At 45.6% G+C, this 10,068-nt stretch overlaps 1 long non-coding RNA gene across 1 annotated transcript; it reads right to left on the reverse strand.

Moving 5' to 3' along the window:
- Positions 1-304: 304 nt before the first annotated feature.
- Positions 305-9,047, reverse strand: LOC104913796. Its single transcript, XR_795620.3, has 3 exons — positions 8,865-9,047; positions 8,589-8,760; positions 305-2,507 (listed from the first exon to the last, which is right to left on the reverse strand). It is a non-coding gene; the product is annotated as an uncharacterized LOC104913796 (long non-coding RNA).
- Positions 9,048-10,068: the final 1,021 nt, after the last annotated feature.

The following is a 10,068-nucleotide window of genomic DNA, read 5'->3' on the forward strand; positions in this document are numbered from 1 at the left end:
CTGGACTCAGTGCCGCGATAGATGGAGCGCAGCCCGCGGGGAGCGGCCCTACCCCAGGACAGCCCCGCAACTCCGGGCAGCACCTGCCCGCTGCTGTTGTCCCTCCGGGAAGGCGTTCGGTGGGACTGCTTATGAAGATGCCGGGTGGGATGCGTGAGGCTGCTCGCTCTGGTCGTCTCCTCTTGGGCTCCTGTGTGATGCCTCGTGTAGTAAGGAACAATAGCGGGGTAAAGCTTGGTTTCCTTTGCTAGTCTTGTTCCATCTTCATGAAATGCTGAAATGTGTGGTATCTAGTCACTAAGACCCAGCCCTCACACACACCCGGAGCAAGTCAAGCACACTCTGCTCCATCACTGCTCCTTAAACTGAAATCTGATGTCCCTCTCAAAAAGCAAAGCTCTGTCCCCTGGTCTAAGACCCCTTGGAGCAAGCAGAGTATTGGCGTGCTGCGGTGTTTGGGTGCATCCCTTTGTTCCATACGTCACTTGTAGAAGGTTGTCCTGTCCGGCCACAGGTGAAAAGTGCAGAAATTAAAATGGCATTTAATAGCTTGTCCTCCCTATGGAAGACGTGGCCTAAGACATCTGACAAAGAAAACAGGGATGAAATGTTTGGCCGGGAGCCTTGCAGGAACAAAAACAGCCTTGTAAGCATGCTCTGGAGTTTGCCAAACTCCAGCTCTGATGGACAGTGCAAGGGTGTGAGTTTCCGAGGCAGGTGTCCCCTGCACAGTGCTAACAGCTGAGCTGCATCACGGAGCCTTGAGTGGTGGGCTGGAAAAGTCAGAGTGAAGGTGACTGTTGAACGCAGAGCACACGAGGCTGTAGGAGTTGGTGAGGGCTCTGTGAGCTGCACCTGGGACTGCAACAGCAGCATCTGTAGGGACAGATGGATCTTCCCCTCCTTCCCATGTCCCAAACAGGCTCCAAAGATGATTCCATGTTTCTACAACAATGCTTGCAGTCACTGTTAGGTTGCTTTAAGCTTTGTAAGCGTGCAACTCTGACATGAGCAAGTCTTGAAATACTCAATGAAAATGTTGTCCCCAAATGCTTTCTTGTCGTGTAATGACACTTAGAAAACACTTTTTTGCTGTCATTTACAGTATGTGTTGAGTTTCCCATATTCTGAATGAGGAAGCGTTGGTGCAGCAACAAATATAATGGCCAAATGCAGCTGCCTTTAGCAGCCCACAGCGTGATGTGTGCAGGATGCATGGCTGTATGTGGTGTGGGAGCAAAGAAAAGACAAGTGATTGTGTACATTGAGCAACCTGACGTGTTGGGCAATCATTGTTCCTGTGTTGTTCTTGGGTGATTCCGTCCATGTTTAATTGGAAGAAAAGCTCTCTAACTCGGGCAAGTTTCTCGTGATTGAGGAATAATAAAAATTGCAAGAGGGAAAGACAGCAATTATTTCATTCATCCAGTAAGACTGAAGTCACCCATAAGATTTGAAGTCCATAGGGACAAATGCTACAAAGATTCATGGCAAAAAATCCCTTGTGTTTCTGAATGTGTCAGTGCAGCTAAAATAGCAACAATCTGACCCACCTTGATGAAGTATGTGCTCATCTAAATGGGGTGGAAATAAAGGTGCTGTGATATGCTGAGGCTCAGAAGCGCTCTGCTGAAAATACATGCAGTGTGCCGGAGCATGGGTTGGACACATCTCTGCAATGCCCACAAGATATTACCCATTAAAGCCTGACCTTGCAGACTCTTACTCAACCCTTACTCACCAAACTGACTGATTAACACCGCTAACTTACAGGACCCGAGAGCCCAGATCCACTGAGATGAGTAAGACTTATTCACAGCAGCACAGCCCTGCAGACCAACCCAGCCAGCATTTCGTACTGAAGAAGGCTTGAATGCACACATCAGGGCTGGTTTATAGCTTCCTTAAACTCCAAGCTGCTCTGTCCAGAAAGCTCTCCTTTGAATGAAATATCGATTTGAATCTATTACACAGATTACAGGAACTGTAACAAAGCCACCTCTCGTCTGCCTGAACTTCAGCACAGGCACTTCCAAAGCCCTCAAATGGGGAAGTTGAAGTTACAAGAAAAGTTTCTAAAAAACTCTTTCCTGTTGCAATGAGCCAGGACAAAGAGGGTGAGGAACAGCTGAAAACTTAACCCTCAAGAGTAAGTGAGGCTTTGTTTGCCTTCCCTCAATGTTTTCTCATTTGAGGCAGTCTGGCTGCGGGATATTTCACTGCCTCCTTTCTGATGTACTGAAGAGTTATGTGAGATGGCCTGAGGAATTTTCAGGGCAAGATCTGCTATCTGCAGAAAGGAAAACACTACCAGGGGATAAGAAGGGTGCTAGGAAAGCAGAATATTTATGTTTCATACGGGTGTAGGAGGCATAAGAATAGGAGCATCCCAGGGCAGCATGCTTTTTCTGATCCATCTTGCAGCTCAGCCACACCAGTGGAAGGAGAGGCTTTTCCCCTCACATTTCCTGAGCATCTCCTCAGTCTTGCAGAGATCTGCAGATGCCCTGTGGAAGCAAATTAGAGTTGTGTTGCAGTCATAGTTCTTGCCAATTGAGACCCAGAGGCTCTAACCCCTGTCTTGCTGCATGTTATTAAATTGGTTTTTCTTCTTGGCGGTGAAAGGGCCTAATTATCAGATTGCATTAGTCTTCATCTCTTAAAGTGGCCAAATCTGCTTTGGTTCTCAAGGATTTTATTGCCAGCTGAAAATAGCTTGATTGTATTGTACTTGCAAAGAAAACACAGTCTGGTCGAATCAAAGCCGTCAGTTTCCACTGGATGAGAAGAAATGCTGTAAATAAACTGTTGGGCTTTTTGTTGGTCTCACCATTTCCATGCATGTAAACTGGCACACGTTAGCCTTTCTTCTCTAACCATTAAGTCAACTGGAAAAAATTCATCAGGAAAAGGTGGTTTTCCCATTCACAGTAAATCTCTGGGGTTTAGACATTAACTGGATCTTTATAGGTCTAACGCTGTGATCTCCAAGGAAAAATGAAGGCATATTTGCAGTAGAAGGAATCAGTAAATCTAATGTAAATTCTGAAGAGAGATGGTTACATGTTTGATAAGACTTGAGAGAGCAAATAAATACATTCTGTACTTTGCAAGCAAAGAGGATATACAGAAATGCAGCCGGTGACACAGTTATAATGGATAATACTGTGTTTGTTCATACAAGGAGTGAAATATGACAAAGGAAATTGAATTGTTTTATATCTCTGAGAAGAGTGGAATTCACACAGCATTCACATTTTTTCTCTCTTGCTTTCCCAGACACTGAGCGTCCAAAATCTCTGCTTAAGATTTCAGTCTGCCTTCTTCAGCCTGATTCTAAAATCAAACCACCAGCTAGTGACTGTAGTTTGAAATATTAGAGTATAGGCTTTCAGTCATTGCTACTGCAGATGGTGGATGTAGGAAGCAAGGTGAAGAAATGTTGAAATAATGAATTACAAAGAGTAATCCATAGCTAATGGTAACTATATAGCCAGAAATCCAAATGCAACCCATGAAGTTCTGCCAAGGAAAACTTAACTTCCAGCACCATATTCCATGTGGTTCAATTTTCACTGAATTAAGATGCCTAATTTAAAGAATCTTTAACTTCAACTGGAGTCTTAGACCCCAAAAGATATGGTTAAACACAAAAAAGAGAATGGAGAGGGGAGCTCTTCCAAACTCTCACCTCTTCAGTCAAAATCCTATAATCAAATAGGAAATGTCAGTCTGTTATTTAATGTATGCCTTGCACAATCCTCATTCACTGGAAGCTTTGCTTTAGCAAGACAGTTGTATAAACTTTTAGTTATCTGTTTTCATAATTTAGGATTATGGATTGTCTTTGGGAAATGCAGTGAGCTCGAGGGACAACTAGAATTATTTGTGATGTTGCAATGTTCTTTAATTCAAATCCCTCAGCCCTCAATCACCTGTGGCAATTTGTCCTCCAAGGCAGCATATGTCCTCAAAGGGGAACATACGTTCAGATTGAGAATGAGATTCAGAATGAGAAGGACCTTAGTGTAAGTGATAAAACTGCCCAATGATTTCTATATTAATGAGGATAAAATTTTCCTATGAATCTCAAAGTTGCAAAACGATTTTCTATGGTTCCCATTCTTTGGATGTTTCAAGGAAAAGGGAGTTAATGGTTAATAAACCAGCCAGAGTGGTGAGAACATGCCCATGGAGCTGACATAGGGAACGTGACAATTCCTGGAAGGAAAAGGGTTAAGAGCCAGCAACTTACACATACAAAACGATGTGACCACACTTTCATTCTCTGACTTACAGCTTCAGTTGTTTAGTTTTATTAGTGTGCCAAAATCAGGATAGGCTCAGGCTCAGCTGAACAGAGTAGGGCAGGAATATCTTTGCATTTCTCCGGGTTGCCCATTTGTAATTATGCAAATACTGTGGATAAGCAGCAGGGCTGTCATGGGAGCAGGTCCTCACTGGGGTTTACAACTCTCACCTTCCCATGGGCTCTCAGCAGCCAAGTCACCTGCTTGCTCAAAAGCCCACATAGCGTTCAATCAATTTTCCAACCTACCTTTTGGTGCTGTGCACCAGAAAGGAAGGAGCAATGTTACCAGCCTGCATTCCCCTAATTCCACCACTGCTGCAATGGATGAAGCTGAGATCTGCTTTGGTCTTTGTTACATTGTGTGCTGCCAAAGGTAGAAATATGACAATAAAGAACAAAAGCAAAAATGTGGTAGAAAGTGCTAGAAATCTGTAACATACAGTATTCCTTCACCTATCCTACCAACCCATTTATTTTCACCTGATGTGATTCACTTCCCAGGTGATGCTTGGCAATTCCTGAGGGAAAGATGATGTGAATACATGGGTACACACTGCTTCCTGCTTCCAGGAGCAAGAGGATACACTCAGAAGTGACTGAAGTTCTCTGCCTTGCAATGTGCATGTTGTACTTTATGCTGCTGGTCATTCATTATCTACCACTGTGCTTTACTGCCTATCAGTGTGTTCACTCAAGTGAAAACTGCATTGATAAACTCAGAAGCATATGGTTTGTGTTAACAGTGCTCTGTGCATAAGCGACTGCTCTCCTTACTCTCTCAGATTTTCTGCTTTAGTGTAGTAGCTGAGATGCAAATGTCCTCGATGTTTTCTATCAGTTTGTACCAGAAGCTTTAAACTCGCCTGCAGTGTGTGGCCGCAATGTAAATGACAATATCAGAGTTTATTTTCTCTCTCGGAGAGCAAATAAACTTTGCTGAAAACAGAGGATTAGATCACTGGCCATTGTGGAAGGAAAAATGGCAGCATACAGTAGCAAACAAGCTCGGATTTCCTGAGGAGCCGACGCTGTGCCAATTTACATCCAATGTGAAACTCCATCTTGACGACCCATATTGGTGCTGCCTGGCCCAGGGCACTGCAGCCTCCAAGCAAATCCTCTCCAGCACAGAACACAGAGGGGATGGGAGCGATGCCACCCTGAGCTGGCACATCTCCCTGCCCTGTGCTAAGCCAGGAGTGCTGTGGGGAGCAGGCACAACATGGCAGCCCAACCCTGCTCGGAACGCCCGCGTGGCTGGGAAGGAGGTTGAGAAATGTAATTAGTTGGCACCTTCCTAAATTTCCCTTAAAACTAAAATTGAACAGATGAGTAAAACCGTACCAAGCTCAAACCGTTGGCTAAGCTTCCTGATATTGTTTTTGACTGATTATTTGGACTGGTCCTTCAAGGCCCACCCGCTAAAACACCTCTGTCATTTGAAAAATCTGTCGTCAGAGAGGAAATAATCTTCAGCAAGAAAATACCGCAGTTTCCTTTCTTTTTCTATCGTAATCTTGTGCTACTTATTTGCTTTTCTGATGTCATTTTGTGCCTCCAGGCTGATTTCTACCTCTGGTCTGTGCAAATGCTGAGGGGAAGAAGGATTCCCCACCCACCCCCAGGCATCCTGCATTAAAACTGCACGTCCTGCGCCTTTGGGCCCTGATTAAATCACACAGAGAGAGGGAAAGGGTGGCCACAGAAGGAGGCTTTCCCCTGTTTGATGCTAGTAGATGTTGTGCCCGTGAAGGCATGAGCCATGCATTTCTTTGTAATCTCTCTAATACTTCAAAAGTTGGCTTTGATCCTCTAATATTATTTGAGCTAATGCCCAAACCCTATTAAGCAACCTTGTGACAGAGACTGGAGGGAAAAGGATTGTGCCGTTTCTCATCAAGTATTAAAAAATCAGTATGGAAGTTCAGGAAATGTCAGAGTTGCTGCAGCCCGCGGTTACATCATGGCCTGTGGTGGCATTGCGGCTCCTGAGATCCTGGTGGTTTCCAGGGGCTGTGCTCACTCTGCCCATGCAGTGGGTGCTGCAAAAGTGCCTGGCAGGGCAGGGCTGCTTGCAGGGCCCTCCCTGCCTGCAGGCTGACACAGCTCAGAGCCGTCTGCACTTTGTTGTTGGCGTGAAGCGATCTGCAGAAATATGCTGTCAGGCTCATGAGGAAGGCGATCTGATTATGGGAAGGTCACATTGCTGAGTTCTGAGACCAGAAACCCACCTTCACTCAGAGAAGTGCACAGATCCGTGTTTTGCTTTAACCTCAGTTCAGCTTCAGAGCCAAATGCCTGCCGAGGACACTCGTGATGGCTCAGGCAGGAGGGACGTTCAGCACTCAGGTTCTGACCTCATTGTGGCCTTCCAGTATTTGAAAGGAGCGTATAAACAGGAGGGAGAATGACTGTGTACGAGGGTGGATAGTGATAGGACAAGGAGGGAATGGCTTTAAACTGAGACGGGGAGGTTTAGGTTGGATATTAGGAGGAAGTTTTTCACACAGAGGGTGGCGAGGCACTGGAACAGGTTGCCAAGGAGGCTGTGGATGCCCCATCCCTGGAGGCATTCAAGGCCAGGCTGGATGTGGCTCTGGGCAGCCTGGTCTGGTGGTTGGCGACCCTGAACATAGCAGGGGGTTGGAACTATATGATCATCGTGGTCCTTTTCAACCCAGGCTGTTCAATGACAGTGACAATCAAAAAGAGTGAGGGAGACAGCAAGAGAGAGCTGAAGAGAATGAGCAGAACCTCGCTGTGTGGCTTGCTGTGCTTCTGCAAGGTGCTTGTGCTCCCTGACAGCAAAGGTAACACAAAAACCTCTGCATAATAGAGCAATAGAACAGGGCTCAGTGGGCCAGTTTTGTTCAGTCCTTCCTAATGGGGTGATTCCAGGATGGAGTGCCAACAGTGCCCATAATTTCTGGGTGCTTTGTTAAGAACTCTCCTGCACATTTTCAGAAGTTGGGAACCACCAACCAGCTCAGCTTTCCTTAATCACCATTCCCAGTTCTGGTCACCAGGTAAAGGCAGGGTGGGAGCACAATAAATATAAACCCTTTGACTTGAAAGCAAAAGTGAGTGCTGCAGAGAGCTGTTTGCTTTTCATTATTCACACTCTTCAGGCTCTGGCAAATTGCTTTTCCTCCAACCATACTTCACTCTAATTTTTTCAAGCTGAACTGGTTTGGATAGAATAAATATCTGCTCTGAATCCTCATTAGAAATTTCAATTGACTTTGAATCTTTTTGGAAGGACCAGAGAGAAATAGAAGACTTTCAAGCATCTTTGTGCCTTTGGTGTTTGGAAGTGGATTCTCTCACAGGAGAGAAAAGAGAAGAAGCAGATCTGTTTGAGTAATTTAATCTGTGTAAGGTAATTTACTACAAGGCAACACTTCAGTGCTCAGTGCTTTTTATTTTCCAGCACACAACTATCCCTGACCTTGCTCTTTTCTAACCCCACTTGTGTGTCAGCTAGCTCTGTAAGAAGAAGCCTCCCCAAGGAGAAAATCTACAAGTCAAAGTCATGACTTCCCATGCTCAAAAAGGATCCAGAAGACTCAATCAGCAATACGTATCTCCTCCCTTCATATGGTTAGGCTGCTCCAGAGTTTTCATCATCTCTGGTAAAATTAGCACCATAGTAATTACCCTGTGCCAAACATCAGCTGGTGAAAGTGCACATATTTCAGAGGCAGGAAACTTGAGATGGAACTGGTAGGCACTGCCCCACTTATTAAGGCTGAGATAAGGAAAGTGATGGAAGTTATTTCAGTCCCACATCCACACGTGTAGACATATGCACTCGTATGTGACAGATTTTCCCTGCTAGACTTTTGCACCCAGCTTGCTGCAGGTTGCCAGTGCCAGTGTAAGGATTTCACAGACATCCCTGCATATCTTTGGTTTTCTGTCCTACCAGCCAGAGGTTTGCTGGAGGGTTTTGGGAAACAGCTTGTGGCTGTGGGGGATTCGGAAGGGCTAAAGTAGGATTCAGAAGGACTACATTTGATATTTCTCCTGGTACTTCTCTAAAAAGAAGGATAAACTGGAAGGAAAGAGAAATAGTGTCCAGTGAGCCATGGGTTGTGTGCCCTCCAAGCAGAGTGGCTGCCAGCTGAGGAGTGACACTGTGCTGTGCCCTTTTACATGACACAAATGGCAAGGGAAAGGTGGACTTTTTGCCTATGGAAAAATGAGATCACTGAGAAGAAAAAGTTTTCAGCAGTACGCACAGCAAGTAATGAAACATCTGCAATGAAGTACTTACCAGAGGACTCCTGCCAGGCTCACATCCCACCACAGGTCCCACTGGAAGCTGTCCTATTGAATTTGGTGGGGTCACCTTTACTCAACATGAGTAAGGCCGTTGACCTGGGTGTGCAAGGAAGCCTCCCCTGTAGTACACTCACCAGGGGCTGTTCTGATTTCCACTTGAAGACCTGAAATGAGACCTGCCCGTTTATACTCAAGTTATTTTTCACACCCTTCTCAGGGCACGCTTATCACAATGAAACATTTATCAGTCGAGGTTTTGAAAACTTACAACACACCCAAAAGGCAACCCCACCCAGACGGTGTGCAGGAGACACGCAGGGCACACATTTCAAGCCACAACAAGCAGCAGTGACACTGGGGAAGCTCTGGGACCGTCTCCTCTCTACGCTGCTTTGCACAGTGGTCACATAGAGGCTGCCAGCTCGTTTTGGCACCTGGGCTGAGCACGAATCATACCGAATGAACATCGGACCAAAAATAGTTCCTGCCCTGTCAGGCAAGTCTGAGAGACACCCTGTGATCAAAGATGGGGAAGCAGACACAATGCCCAGTAGTCGCAGCAGAGCAGCTGCCTGACACTTGTGGAGCTTCCTCCACGCACTGCTGCGAAGGAGAGCCTGAAGAAAGGATGTGAAGGAGGATGATGATATAGATGGTTCAGCAGATGTTTCATTGGAGCTACTCCCATGCGTGAGAGAACGCACGAAGCTGTTCAATGGAAAATGTGCGTTCAGAAGTGGACATGGCACTGAATATGAGATAATTATTAAGGCATTTCTATTTTGGAGCCCTTCTGTGTGTAGTTTTACATAATAAATGTTAGCGTTGCCTTTCTACACGCACACACGATCCCCGGCCCAAACAAACAAGCAGCTTTTTTGCTTCTTGTCACTGATACCTCTCGAAGTTAAGTATCTTTGGCCACAAATAGATCATTGCCCTATTTGAAAAGTTCCTAGTGGAGTGTAGCCAGTTTTGACTGGCTATATATACCTAAGCTGGCAAATCGAGCAACCTCGCAGCTTTTGCTTCTATATATAAAAAGGAATGATATAGAATAAATCAGCTGGACGGAGCATGTGTCATATCAATTTTTATACCAAAATTCTTTGCTTTCTGAGTGGCTTTAGAGCCTGAGTGGGCAACTATAGGAAGCCCTAAACTCAGGTTTGGATGGGATGGTCAGGCAGTACTAGAAACGTTAAGGTTGCCAACAGGTTTCCAGGTGCCATTTAGGAATGGCTGAAGAATCAATTTGTGTGGACAACAGCCGTGCCTCCTGAATTATTATAAGTCTCAGCACTGTAGAATTGACCCCTGAACAAGTGCTGGAAAAGGATACAGAGAGATATTCAGGGTTCGGTCAAACTTATGGCTCTCTGCTTGTATTGGAACCCAGTGGGAAGCCCGTCGGTGAGCGCAGGGCCGTCGTGTCGTCCCCCTCCATCCACCCCAAGCCACGCACTGCAACA

The sequence above is a fragment of the Meleagris gallopavo genome, chromosome 20 (genome assembly GCF_000146605.3).
Source record: "Meleagris gallopavo isolate NT-WF06-2002-E0010 breed Aviagen turkey brand Nicholas breeding stock chromosome 20, Turkey_5.1, whole genome shotgun sequence".
In the NCBI taxonomy this organism is placed as follows: Eukaryota; Metazoa; Chordata; class Aves; order Galliformes; family Phasianidae; genus Meleagris; species Meleagris gallopavo.